Source organism: Helianthus annuus, chromosome 15 (genome assembly GCF_002127325.2).
Source record: "Helianthus annuus cultivar XRQ/B chromosome 15, HanXRQr2.0-SUNRISE, whole genome shotgun sequence".
NCBI lineage: Eukaryota > Viridiplantae > Streptophyta > Magnoliopsida > Asterales > Asteraceae > Helianthus > Helianthus annuus.
Window position 1 is genome coordinate 160,070,830 of NC_035447.2, and position 11,563 is coordinate 160,082,392.

The following is an 11,563-nucleotide window of genomic DNA, read 5'->3' on the forward strand; positions in this document are numbered from 1 at the left end:
TTTTTTCATGCAAGTCATAAGAAAAACCGAGCCTTGTTACTAAAATAAAGGGTTAAAAATGAAAAAGGGTTTTGGTGGGTAAAAGGGTGTTTGTTTTGGGTTAAGAAATGAAAAGGTTTAGGCTCAAAGGGGTTAACTAGGGGGATTTTGGGTAGGTGGTAAAAAAAAAAAGAAAATAATGGTGTAGAAATGAAAAAGGGTTAGTCCTAATGCCTCCATCATTTACTTACTCGGGTTTAAGTTGGTAAGGACCGGGAATGTATCGTCGTGGCAAGTTCTAGAGTCGTAAGAACCAAGCGGCTATTCACACAAGAAACGAAAAATCTGCATTTAGTTTTAAGGATATGTATTTGTATGCTCAATAAAGACTCAAAACTCACTTTTGTGGGAATGGGTCTTTATGTGATCAAGTATATATAATCAAATTTTAACTAAACTTGTCATGCCGTTTTCCTAATTTTCTTATGTTGGTTCTTTTTATCACGACGCTATCAGTTGTAAATTTGTAAAAACATAACCTTTTAAAGCTTGTAATTTCCAACTTAAACTAAGACAAGTAAAAAAATGAAAATTTTTGGAAAAAAATTTGGGGTGATTAGCGGTTCCAATAGAGTTTTGTGTAAAGCTTGTGATTAGGACTTGCAAAAATTCAAGTTTTAGCATCCCCCCCACACTTAAATTACACATTGTCCTCAATGTGTCCCAAAACTAAATTTTCAGGTTGATTGAATGTGTAAACGGTGTGAAAAAGCAAAAATTGATGTTACTGGGCGTCTGGACACGGCCCCGTGGTGACCGGGCACGACCCCGTGTTCAGATTGCCAGTAACACAAGTTTGTAAAAAGAAACAGAAGCCTGGGCACGGGGCTTGTTCAGTGAGCACGCCCCGTGTCCAGTTACCTGAACTGGGTATTTCTTGCAGATTGTGCAGCATGGAGCCATGTTGGGCGGGCACGGCCCGCGCTGAACTTGCTGTAATGAAGAAAAATCTTTCGGGACGTCCTGTTTTCGTGCATGGGGCGCTGGTGCAAGTTTCCCTTGTTATCCTTTACCATCCCGAGTGTGTTTTATCCATTACAACACCATCCAAACACCAAATTAACTAAAACCGTCATTCCTTAAATCATAGAGATAATTACATAATAATCCTAATAACTTAATATTTTAGATAAATAGGTCAAACGAAGCACAAGAAGCTTAAACCAAGAAGTTCTAGCCTAAAAGTTATTCTTATTAGCAAAATTTCCGAAAAGATAATTCTCTCGGTTGGATGCGGCTTTGAAGAACTTGTGACAACTCGAGTTTCCAAGATTCCACTTCCGCATTTATTGCACGTTCACTGTTTGTTTAGTTGTTTACTTGCACAATTGGTTGCGTTGTAACTGTATACGTTTTGGTTTGATAAAGTAAATTGTGATTGTGTATGGTTGTGTGTTATTTACGAAAGATGTGACAAATACATGAACTTGGTGATGAAACTGTAAATTATATTGTGATCGGTGTGTTTTATGTAAAAGATGATACTTAGGGGTGAGTAGAGTAGATTGTGAAACCTTAACAACTCTTAACCCTAATCCCCTTCACTAATCATCACACAAAAACCAATCTACGTACTTTCACATTCTCCAATCCTCTCTACAACCATCTTCTCATCATTCTTGGCTTCACAAGTTCTTTTGCATCAAGTTTGATTTTCCAATCCATCTAGAAGCAATCCAAGGTAATTGTTTAATGATTGTTTGTTGTTAATCATCGATTGATTGATTCATGCTAAAACCCTAGTTCTACATGTAATGGTTCTGTGTTTATTGATTCTGATTATTGAGAAATGAATATGATTAGTTGTGTAATCACTAACATGACACTAATATGTCTAATATGATGAAGATGTTCATTGTTGATTAGATTGCTGCAATGCATATGAATGAATTAGGGTTTCCTGATCGTGAAAACAAAAACGTAACTGTTACAATGAAAGTTGAATGCTCGCATGATTTGATTGTGTTGTAATGTCCGAACTTTATGTGTATATATGATCCGAATTTCATTACATTGTAATTGTCCGAATTTTTGATGATGGAAAGCCTATGTCCGACTTTTAATTGATTAATGCATGTCCGACTTTTTAGTTGATTATAAAGGTCCGACTTTTATTGATGAATATGAGTAGAGTCCGAACTTTTGTGATGTAATGGGTAGAGTCCGAACTTTATAATGTAAAGGGTAGGGTCCGAACTCTTGTAAGAGATATATGTGTGTCCGAGTTTTATGTTAATGAAGAAGGTCCGAGTTTTAATCATGCCTTAATGGTCCGACTTTTAATGAGTTAGGGGGTGTCCGAATTTGTAAGGGGGGAAGCCCCTTGTCCGAGTTTTGGAGGGGGGAATCATGATCCGAGCTTTATTCATGAAACATGATGTCCGACTTTTGTATAAAGGCATGGAGTCCGAGTTTTTGATGAGCATGATGTCCGACTTTTATGGGTGATATACTTGTCCGACTTTTATGTGCTACACCTTGTCCGAATTTTAAGTAAGGTGCCCTGTCCGAATTCTTATGTGATATGCTGTCCGAGTTTATGCCTTGGTGATCTAGTCTGAGTTTATTAATTGATGTGGACCAACTTTATACCTGTTAAGTCAAATAACTCAGTTAAACATGTCGACTGTGTTAAGTATGTAAAGTATATATCTCTTTCAAGCTTGTAACCTTATTAAGTTATCAACACTGTTAAAACATGAATTGTATGCATGTGATTAACTGTTGTATAATGCATGATGTTGACTGCCAAACGCACCTTGTGGTATTAATTGCATGTGAAACTTTGCCAACATATATTGATTGAGAATACGTGCATAACTATAGGATTTGACTGATTACTTGCGAGCACATAATATTAGCATACCGAGCAAACCAAGGTGAGTTCTGTTGGGATCTTGGGGCCATCATGATTGTGTTTGTTTGCATAAAACGATTAATCAGAACATATGAAATGATATGAGTGCAGCGGAAATGAGTAGCAAACTTTGTAAACACAATCAAAGGAAAGTATAGATTGATAAACGATTGCTTTTCATTGAGTCAGAAGATTTACATAAAAGCAAAAGATTACAATGCAAGCTTACAATCTAAACTCCCCCTCAGCCTAATACACTAGAGTTGGTTGCACAAGATGAAAGGATTGAATTGAGGAGGTGAACTCACTCAAAACGAATCAAATATAACAGTACAGAATACTGTCATATTTATAGGCAAACCAAACTACTTATGAGCTTCAGCTGACGTCACCATGATAGTGACATCTAACGATCTAACAAACTATAAACACTGTTCTATACAAAATCTGATAAATAGTAAAAAGCAAAACTAAGGAAAACTACTGCTTCACATTCCACTGTTGTAGCATGAGCACAGATGTTGAATCTTCAGTGCATTCTTCAAAGGTGATCAGTCTTTGAGAGAGCAGTGCTTGAGTCTTCAGCAGTACTTAGGAAACAGCAGTAGATAGAGCATCAGTGTTTGTCTTCAGCAGTCGTTGGATAATCGGCCGCAAGTTCAAGAGGAGAAAGAAAAGTGCAAAATTTTGTTAAGTGTTGTTTGTGGATGGAAGGTTCTTGTGGTTATATTTAAAGACCATTATTCACAAGTGACCATTAGATAAAGTGTAAACTAGATATTAGGCAACCAACATTAAAATAATCACATTTGTAAGAGGTTGTCCCCTCTTGGGACTAAAATCGTTGGGTTTTTTTTTTTTTTAATTTTATAGTTAGATCTTAACTAGTTAGTTAGATGTTAGTAACTAGTTAGTTTAATTAGGAGGGTTAAGACTAGTTACTAGTGTGTTGTAAATTATAACGGGTGTTAGGGTACTCGGGGACCCTAACTGGCTTAGAAAAATAAAAACAATGTTGATGTCAATATTTTTAGGTTCCGAGTTAAGTCCGGTTGTTTGGTTGGATATTAATCCGTTAAAGTGCTAAATAAATATATAAAGTGTCGTTAATATTATTTTTAGTGACACAATTTATTCCCGACACTCTGGAAAGTGTCTAGTAATATTTTTCTCATGTTTTGGCACTTTACTAGTTAGCTAAATGCTGAATTTTTATTTAAAGTGCAGAATTTGTGTTTAGAATATGTTTTAGGCACATCCGGTCACTATAACTATCACCTAGTGACACAGTTCTACAACCCTCATATTCCTACACTCTCTACTAGTGTAGTAAACTATCTCTGGCTCATACAGGCCTTAGAGGCAGTGTCTGCCTGATGCTGGCTATATCAGCATGTTTAATGGGTTATCCGTTCTTTGTGCTACTGTTCTTTTGTGCATCAAGGTTGTCACTAGAGTTCTGTATGCAAATAATGGAGTGACAGTTGATAAAGTATGATGCAAGTAAGTACATGTATCAGTATTCAAGTAGCAGTTTATCCATAATTGTAAGCAAGCACAGTAATTAAATATTAATTAAGTCACGGATACCTGGTTTGGTGAGGGTTGTCACAATTTCGAGGTAAAAAGCATTCATTCTTATCAATTTCTTTAGTTACGTTTCGTATACGTTCTAATTACCGCTTCATACCGTTTATGAGCGAATGTGTACTACACATATTTATACGTGTATATCATGCCTAAATTTATTTGATTATATTTGAGGTGATTATATTTGTTTTAACATATATATAAACAAAACCAATCGTCCCAACTCTAACCTCTCACCTTTGCCCCCTTGCGACACCCGTCCAATACATATCTTGTTTTTTTGGGCTCAAGCCCAATCAGCCACTAAAACCTAGCTCTTGTCCCTTCCTTTCCAAGTTACCCCCATTCCTTTTTATTTAAATTATGGATGCATGTGTGTGTTGAGTAGTAGCAAAAACAAAACCCTAGCTCTTGTCCCTTCCTCTCCAAGTTACAAAGCAAAAAAAAATAAAACCCTAGCTTTTGTCCCTTCCTCTCCAAGTTACGGCAACCAAGAACAGCCCCTCCCTCTCTCGCGATCTCCATTCCGGCCGAACATACTATCTTTCGCATCCTTTTCGTCTCTCGGTTAGTATTCTTGACGTCTTACTATTCGTTTATATTATTAGATAATTATACATGTTCATCGGTTGCAAAATTCATGTTAACTTAGCTGTGTTTTTCTGATGTGTGATGATGATTGATACTATGATGATAAATTATAGTGTCAGGGTTCATTCAAAGATCAAGTGTTGCTAAGTAATAGTTTTAGGCATGTATGGATAGAGATATCTTCATTTGTGTTGAGATGCTTGATGGTTTTGATGTTTGAACGTGTTAAATCTCATATATATATATATATATATATATATATATATATATATATATATATATATATATATATATATATATATAATATACAACCTGCTGTGAATAATGATTGCGTGTCGCAGGTATGTTAGTTGTTCGGTTGGGAAGATCGGGTAACGAAAACATGTTCTGTTCGACACCTACAGCCGACTTATATTGGCTGTAACCGGGTCATAACTTAACAAAAATTGGATCTTTTTGAGTTTATAACGTGCTATTTCAAAATACGCTTCTAATGGTGCTGGAATCATGATTTTTGGACGTCATATGCTATTTTAAATAAATTGTTTCGTTTCAGCAATTAAAGCTGCGTTTTTCGGCAGACTTTACGTGTTATGTTTTGAGTCATAACTTGATGGATACTTAGAGTTAGACCATGACATTTAGATTGTAGACACTCTTAAGTGTCCGAGCAAACCTCCAACTGGAATTTTGTCAATTGGATAACCGAGGATTTTTAAATATATTTTTCCGTGAGTTGCAATTAGAAAGTGTCGAATCTGATTGCAGCTTAGTAAATGATTTTTTTTTTAAATTTTTGGTGAAGTATTAAACTCTAGAAATTTAACACAAGACCAACCCCTCCGAGGGGCACGTCAAATAAAAAGATCGTAATTTTTTGCAATCTCGTAAGGGTGGTAAATGGAGGCTAGCTTACTTGGTAGAAGAATATGTGTGAAAAAAACATGTAATTTACTCTTCACTTATGTATCAGCAACTCTCACTTTTTTAAAAGTACGGTTAAGGAGCCTACCAAAGGTTTGCATAGATCAATAACAAATCTGCCAAGGAAAAAAACACTACTCCACCTGTATTGTCATAAACTCTACAAGGAAAAAAAACACTAGTCCACCTGTATTGTCATAAACAAAGCCATTATATATGCAGGTATGAAGTTACATAAAGATGCAAAAAGTAAACTAAATAAACCAAAAATGACAAATACAAGAGTTAAAAGAAGACATACACGAACCAATTTGCTTTTGGATTATTTAGATATGTTATCATGTATGTAACCTTTTTGGTTCTTTAATAATTCATCATTACGATTGACTTTGAGATATATACACTCTTTTAATTGCAATTGATTTTTTAACAGAATTACAAAAATTAAGAATTTACTCAAACGGTAAATACGAACGTGATATATGCAAATACAACCCAAAAGTTTAAATCAAGTCCGGTTTCAACTGGGCCCAATAGCTAATAGTCTGGTTCCTAGGCAAAGAATTAAACATTAAACACTGTATTTAAATTCCAACTTTTTGACCGTTTTTTTAATAGGCGTATGAATTTTGATAAATGTGTTAACATTTTTGTAGTTTCAGCATGCTATGGCTGTCTTTGTTGTTTCTTAATCGATCATAATATTTTGTTCATGCATATAGTTTTATGTTATAATATGGTAACTAGTAATTTTGAAAAATAAACAGCACATATTGATAAGAAAGTGTAGTACATAATCTGTATATCACAGTCAGTCCCTTTTGGCTTTAACATATATGAAAAGGCTAAAGTTTGTTGCAAAAGAACAAGAACCAGATGTGTGGATGCAGAAGAATGTCTCAACCAAGATAATTGTGCTTATTTTGGTGGTCCATGGAAACCCTAAATCCAAAACCAAGCTCTTTCTCTCTATTCATTAAATCTCTTCAAAATTTAGATTTTGATAAAGTATTTAAGATATTTGAAATCCATTCTCTAACAACAGTCTCTTCTGGTTTTACATGTTACATGAAGAATATAACATAGTACTTTAAAAAGGTAATTACGACATATTTTGCGATGGCCAAAATTTGTCACTAACTTATGCTATAAATATATAGGGAAAATGCCACAGAAATGTAATCAAGTTTGTCAACTGTTTCAATTAAGTCATCCAAACTTTTTTTTGTCTCTATAAAATAACTAAACTTTATTTTTGTGTTATAATGGTGTGTAATGCTTCTGGGTATGAGGACCGTCCACGGATAGTTCCGGAACGGCGCCCCCCCCCCCTACGTGGCGCTTACGTGACGGACCATCCTCCAAGGGAGAACCATCACCATACCGTGTAGCCTAATTACCAGGTAATCATCAGGTTACCATTTGATTTTTTAATTTTTTATTTTGTTTTAATGCTTATGTGGATAATATTCAAAGAAATACAAAAGTAAATAAAAAAACATCAGTGGACAAACTGTTCTTCTTCACGGCTATAGACTGTCATCGTCTGCCAAAACCCCACCCCCAATGCATAAACAATTAAACACCACAACCCTCATGCTTCAAATCGCCAGCGACCAACCTTAAACCCCCACAACGTTGGCGATTCATTGGAGACCCAATTTCTGGTCTGAAAACCCCCCACAACGTTGGCGATTCGTCGCTGGTGTAGTTTCCGGCGAATACAATGGTCGGAGTGGTGTTACAAGTCCAGATCTAGCTGTTTCGTGGAGGTTGCAGTCTTTTGGGATGTTTTGCAAAATTCCAAGGAAATGAGTTTGAATGTTCAATGAATATAAGAACGTGATCTGGGTTTATGGATTTGATGAATAAACATTGGGTTCAATAAATAAAAATTGGTTCTTACTTTCTACTTTACTTTCTAGTGCAGAAGAATAACAAAATAGGTTTGGAGTTTTCGATGAATTAAATTAAAGAAATAGGTTTTATTAAAAATATGTAATTTTCTAATTAATCTTTTAAATGAAAAAGCCATGTCACTAATTTTGTAGGTATTAAAAATTAAAAAAAAAATATATTACCTGACACATGATCAAGTTAACTTGGTAACCTATTAATTGCGCAAGATTAGAATAAAATATGAAACTTGGGTTACTTAAGAGACAAAAAGAGTTTGATTGACTTTAATAGAACATGTATTACCCCACAAATATAACATAATTCGCATATAAAATGGAACTTAAATCTTTAGTACATTCCATCCATAGGAGATAACGTTTGTTAATACCCGGGAAAACTATTTGGTGACGATACTTGTTACAGCCTTTTTTTCCATTGCCAATCCATCACAAAAAAAAAATAATTTTTTCGACAACCATGAAAACCCAAAAAAAACAGACACGGGATACACACTGATTAGCGTTTCAGATTCATCACAATTCACATTAGGCCAAGTTTCATTGCCAAAAAAATAATTTTTTCCATTGCCAATCCATCACAAAAAAAATAATTTTTTCTGCTCCTCTCTCTCTCTCTCTCTCTCTGGCGATTCAAGAACACGATTTCACAAGATCTATGAAGTTTGAACAGATCGATGAAGATTCGGACCTCCCAGATTCGATTTCCGGCTTTTATTGGCGTTTTGCAACATTCGTCAAAGGTAAGTGACACCGTCCTTTTGATTCTGAACACTATTTCTTCATGTATTCACTGGATTTTGCTTACTTTTGTTTGTGTTTTAAGATGGATTTTTGTTTTTTGTAGGTCATGGTTTAAAGACTAGGTAACGGTTTGAGAAGAGTTCAAGATCGAGCTATTGTTTTGTAGTATGAAGGGGTATGCATCTTCCGTCATAAATTCTTTCAGGATCTATTTGGTAAGGTAAATATGGAATCACTTTTACGGATTGCAAAATCCATTTCAAACATAGGTTCTTTGTAGATTTACTTGAAATTGTGGAATGATCCTTAATCGAAAGCGATCTCCTTTTGCTTTCAGCCTTTCTTTCAGATGGGACAGAAAGGCATCGACTCCTATCATAGCTCTTTCCTTGGATCGGTTGTTTGCAGGAGAAAGTGAGGAGAAAGTTGTGGTTGTCAAAGGCGAAGTAGAAGAATATAAAGAGAATGTGAGGGCGGTTGTCAAAGGAGGTGGTATAGTGTTTTGTAGAAATTAGGGTTTGTATTTTCGTGATTTTTGCTAATTATGTTGATTTTGAGATGGTTGCTGATACACATTGATAGTTAGTGTGTATTGTTGATTCCAGTTACCTTGAAATTATGTTTTGTAGCTGCTGGTTTTGGTTTTCAGTTAGAAGCGGTTGATTAGTATAGACATGTTGAGAAGATACTATCTGGAGATGGATCTGGAAGGTTGCAGGATCGAGTGAAGGAAACGCTAAAGGAGTTTATGTGGGCTACACAGATGATACTTTTGTGGTATGTTTAGTATACATGGAAATTGGTAGAACTGATTGTAAACACATTCATGAAGAAGATGTTGCCATGTATCTTATCTAATTATTATTTTTTAAAGGAAATTATAATTATGCCTTAAAAGAGAAAAGGAAATTTTGAATTATATTTTTTCTGTAACTAAAATAGGTATTGCTTCATATCTCATGAGATACTTTCAATTGTGACTTTGAATTCTTTGAATTAGTGTGTGTTTTCAATGATTTTTTTCGCTTGAGATAAGTTTGCAATGTTTTTTTCTTCGTTTGAATTCAGTAAATATAGCTATTAATTATCTCAACAGCCCGGCCAAGAATTTCAGGTGCTCCTACTAACAACAAAGTCACTGCGGTCCTTGAAAAGGCAAGCTCAACCCGCCAGGTTTCTCACCTCTCCTTTGCACTAGAGTAATGGGTCAAAAGAGGCTTAGGTTTAAATGGGTCATCTTTTTTTAGTATGGGATGGATTTTTTGTTCATCTTTTATTGTAAAGATTATTACGTAGATTACAATTACAAATGACATTGAATTTTACCTTCTCTAAGTTCGCGTTTGAAAAGAGTTTCAGTATTGTTATACGAAACTTCAGTATTTTTAAGGCACCTGATTGCAGTTAGGACAGAGTCGTGGCAGAGAAGATAGGTTTTATAATCCGGAAAAAGCGAGAAGAAACCATCAAAATCAGGATCAACTCCGATGAGCACAAAGTGATGCCACTCCAAACCAAAATCTATGACGTTGCCAGGCCCTGGGGAGGCTGAGAACCGAGTTGTGAAGTCATTTAAAGAGGCATTAGCAAAACACAAATTGGATCGACGCACTTTAGGTCTTTCAAAATGTCTGAAGGAGAAAGAATTGGTGGCACTTGCGGCCAACCAGGACCTTTCTTTTGTGTATAATTTAAAACCCAAGCACCACCAAAGGAGACTATGAATTGTATAGGTAACTAGTTAATTGCCCTGCCCGCGTTGCGAGGCGTTAAATCGAATATTTCTTAGTTTCATAACATGTACACATGTATTTTAGTTACTTGTATATACTATTTATAACACGATCTCAAAAAAAAAAAAAAAAAATACATTAAGTCAACCAATTAAACAAAAACACTACCATAGTTTTGCTAGGAAAAACTAAAATGATAGCAAGCCTGTAAATTTTAGCTAGGGGCAAAATAGTAATTTGTTAGAAACAATGAGCAAAATCATATTTTTGAACTCAGAGCAAAGTCGTAGTTTTGAGCTAGGGAAAAAACAAAAACGATAGCAATACTACAAATTTTAACTGGGGCAAAATTGTAATTTTATAAATGAGGGCAAACTCATTATTTTAAACGGATGGCAAATTCATAATTTTAAGCTGGGAGACAAAACTATAATTTTATTTTGAACTGAAGTAAAATAATAGTTTCGAACTAAGGGTAAAAACGTAACTTTTGGCTGGGAACAAAACCAAAATTTTATTTTGAAACTGAGGATAAAATCGTTATTTTAAACTGCAATATTGTTATTGTTATTGAAAAAAAAAAAGAAAAAAAAATATACAGTGATGGCCGCCCAAAGCCACCACTAATTTATAAGCACTATTACCGCCAATGTTGAGAATGTAGTTATTGGAATGGAATGGAATGGAATTTAGCACAAGGAATTATCTAGCTACTTCTATGACCAGCTTAGTTTTCCGATAGCGTAGCATGATATATTTTTAATTGTTCTCAGGTCATGGACATGCTCGGACCAAGTCTTGGGATGTTTGGAGTTCATTAGGCCAATCGCAAGAAGAAGAAAATTTTGATGCCATTGTTGTGCATAATATTTTCTTTTGGTTAATTATTTTCTTTTGTAGGATGACACCAAACTAGGGCTGGCATAACAGGTCAACCCGATCTGTTAAGACACAATAAGACACGAACCCGAAACACGTAAACACGAACACGACACGAAGTCTTATCGTGTCAGATTTTCGAAACACGAACACGAACCTGTTAATAAACAGGTTACACGAAACGACCTGTTAAGACACGAAAAATTACCAACGTGTCATACGACCTGTTTAAGACACGAACACGACCTGTTACGACACGGTTTAAGACACGAACATGACCTGTTAAGACA

General features: G+C 35.1%; 1 long non-coding RNA gene across 4 annotated transcripts; it reads left to right on the plus strand.

Moving 5' to 3' along the window:
- Positions 1-8,219: 8,219 nt before the first annotated feature.
- On the plus strand, positions 8,220-11,281 carry LOC110912962. Of its 4 annotated transcripts, none has more exons than XR_002578288.2 (5): positions 8,220-8,660; positions 8,765-8,881; positions 8,999-9,438; positions 9,758-10,394; positions 11,168-11,281. It is a non-coding gene; the product is annotated as an uncharacterized LOC110912962 (long non-coding RNA). The 4 variants fall into 4 exon arrangements; XR_002578289.2 differs by lacking the exon at positions 11,168-11,281 and having other exon boundaries at positions 9,758-9,834; positions 10,066-10,506; XR_002578290.2 differs by lacking the exon at positions 11,168-11,281 and having other exon boundaries at positions 9,758-9,834; positions 10,075-10,506.
- The last annotated feature ends 282 nt before the right edge of the window (positions 11,282-11,563 follow it).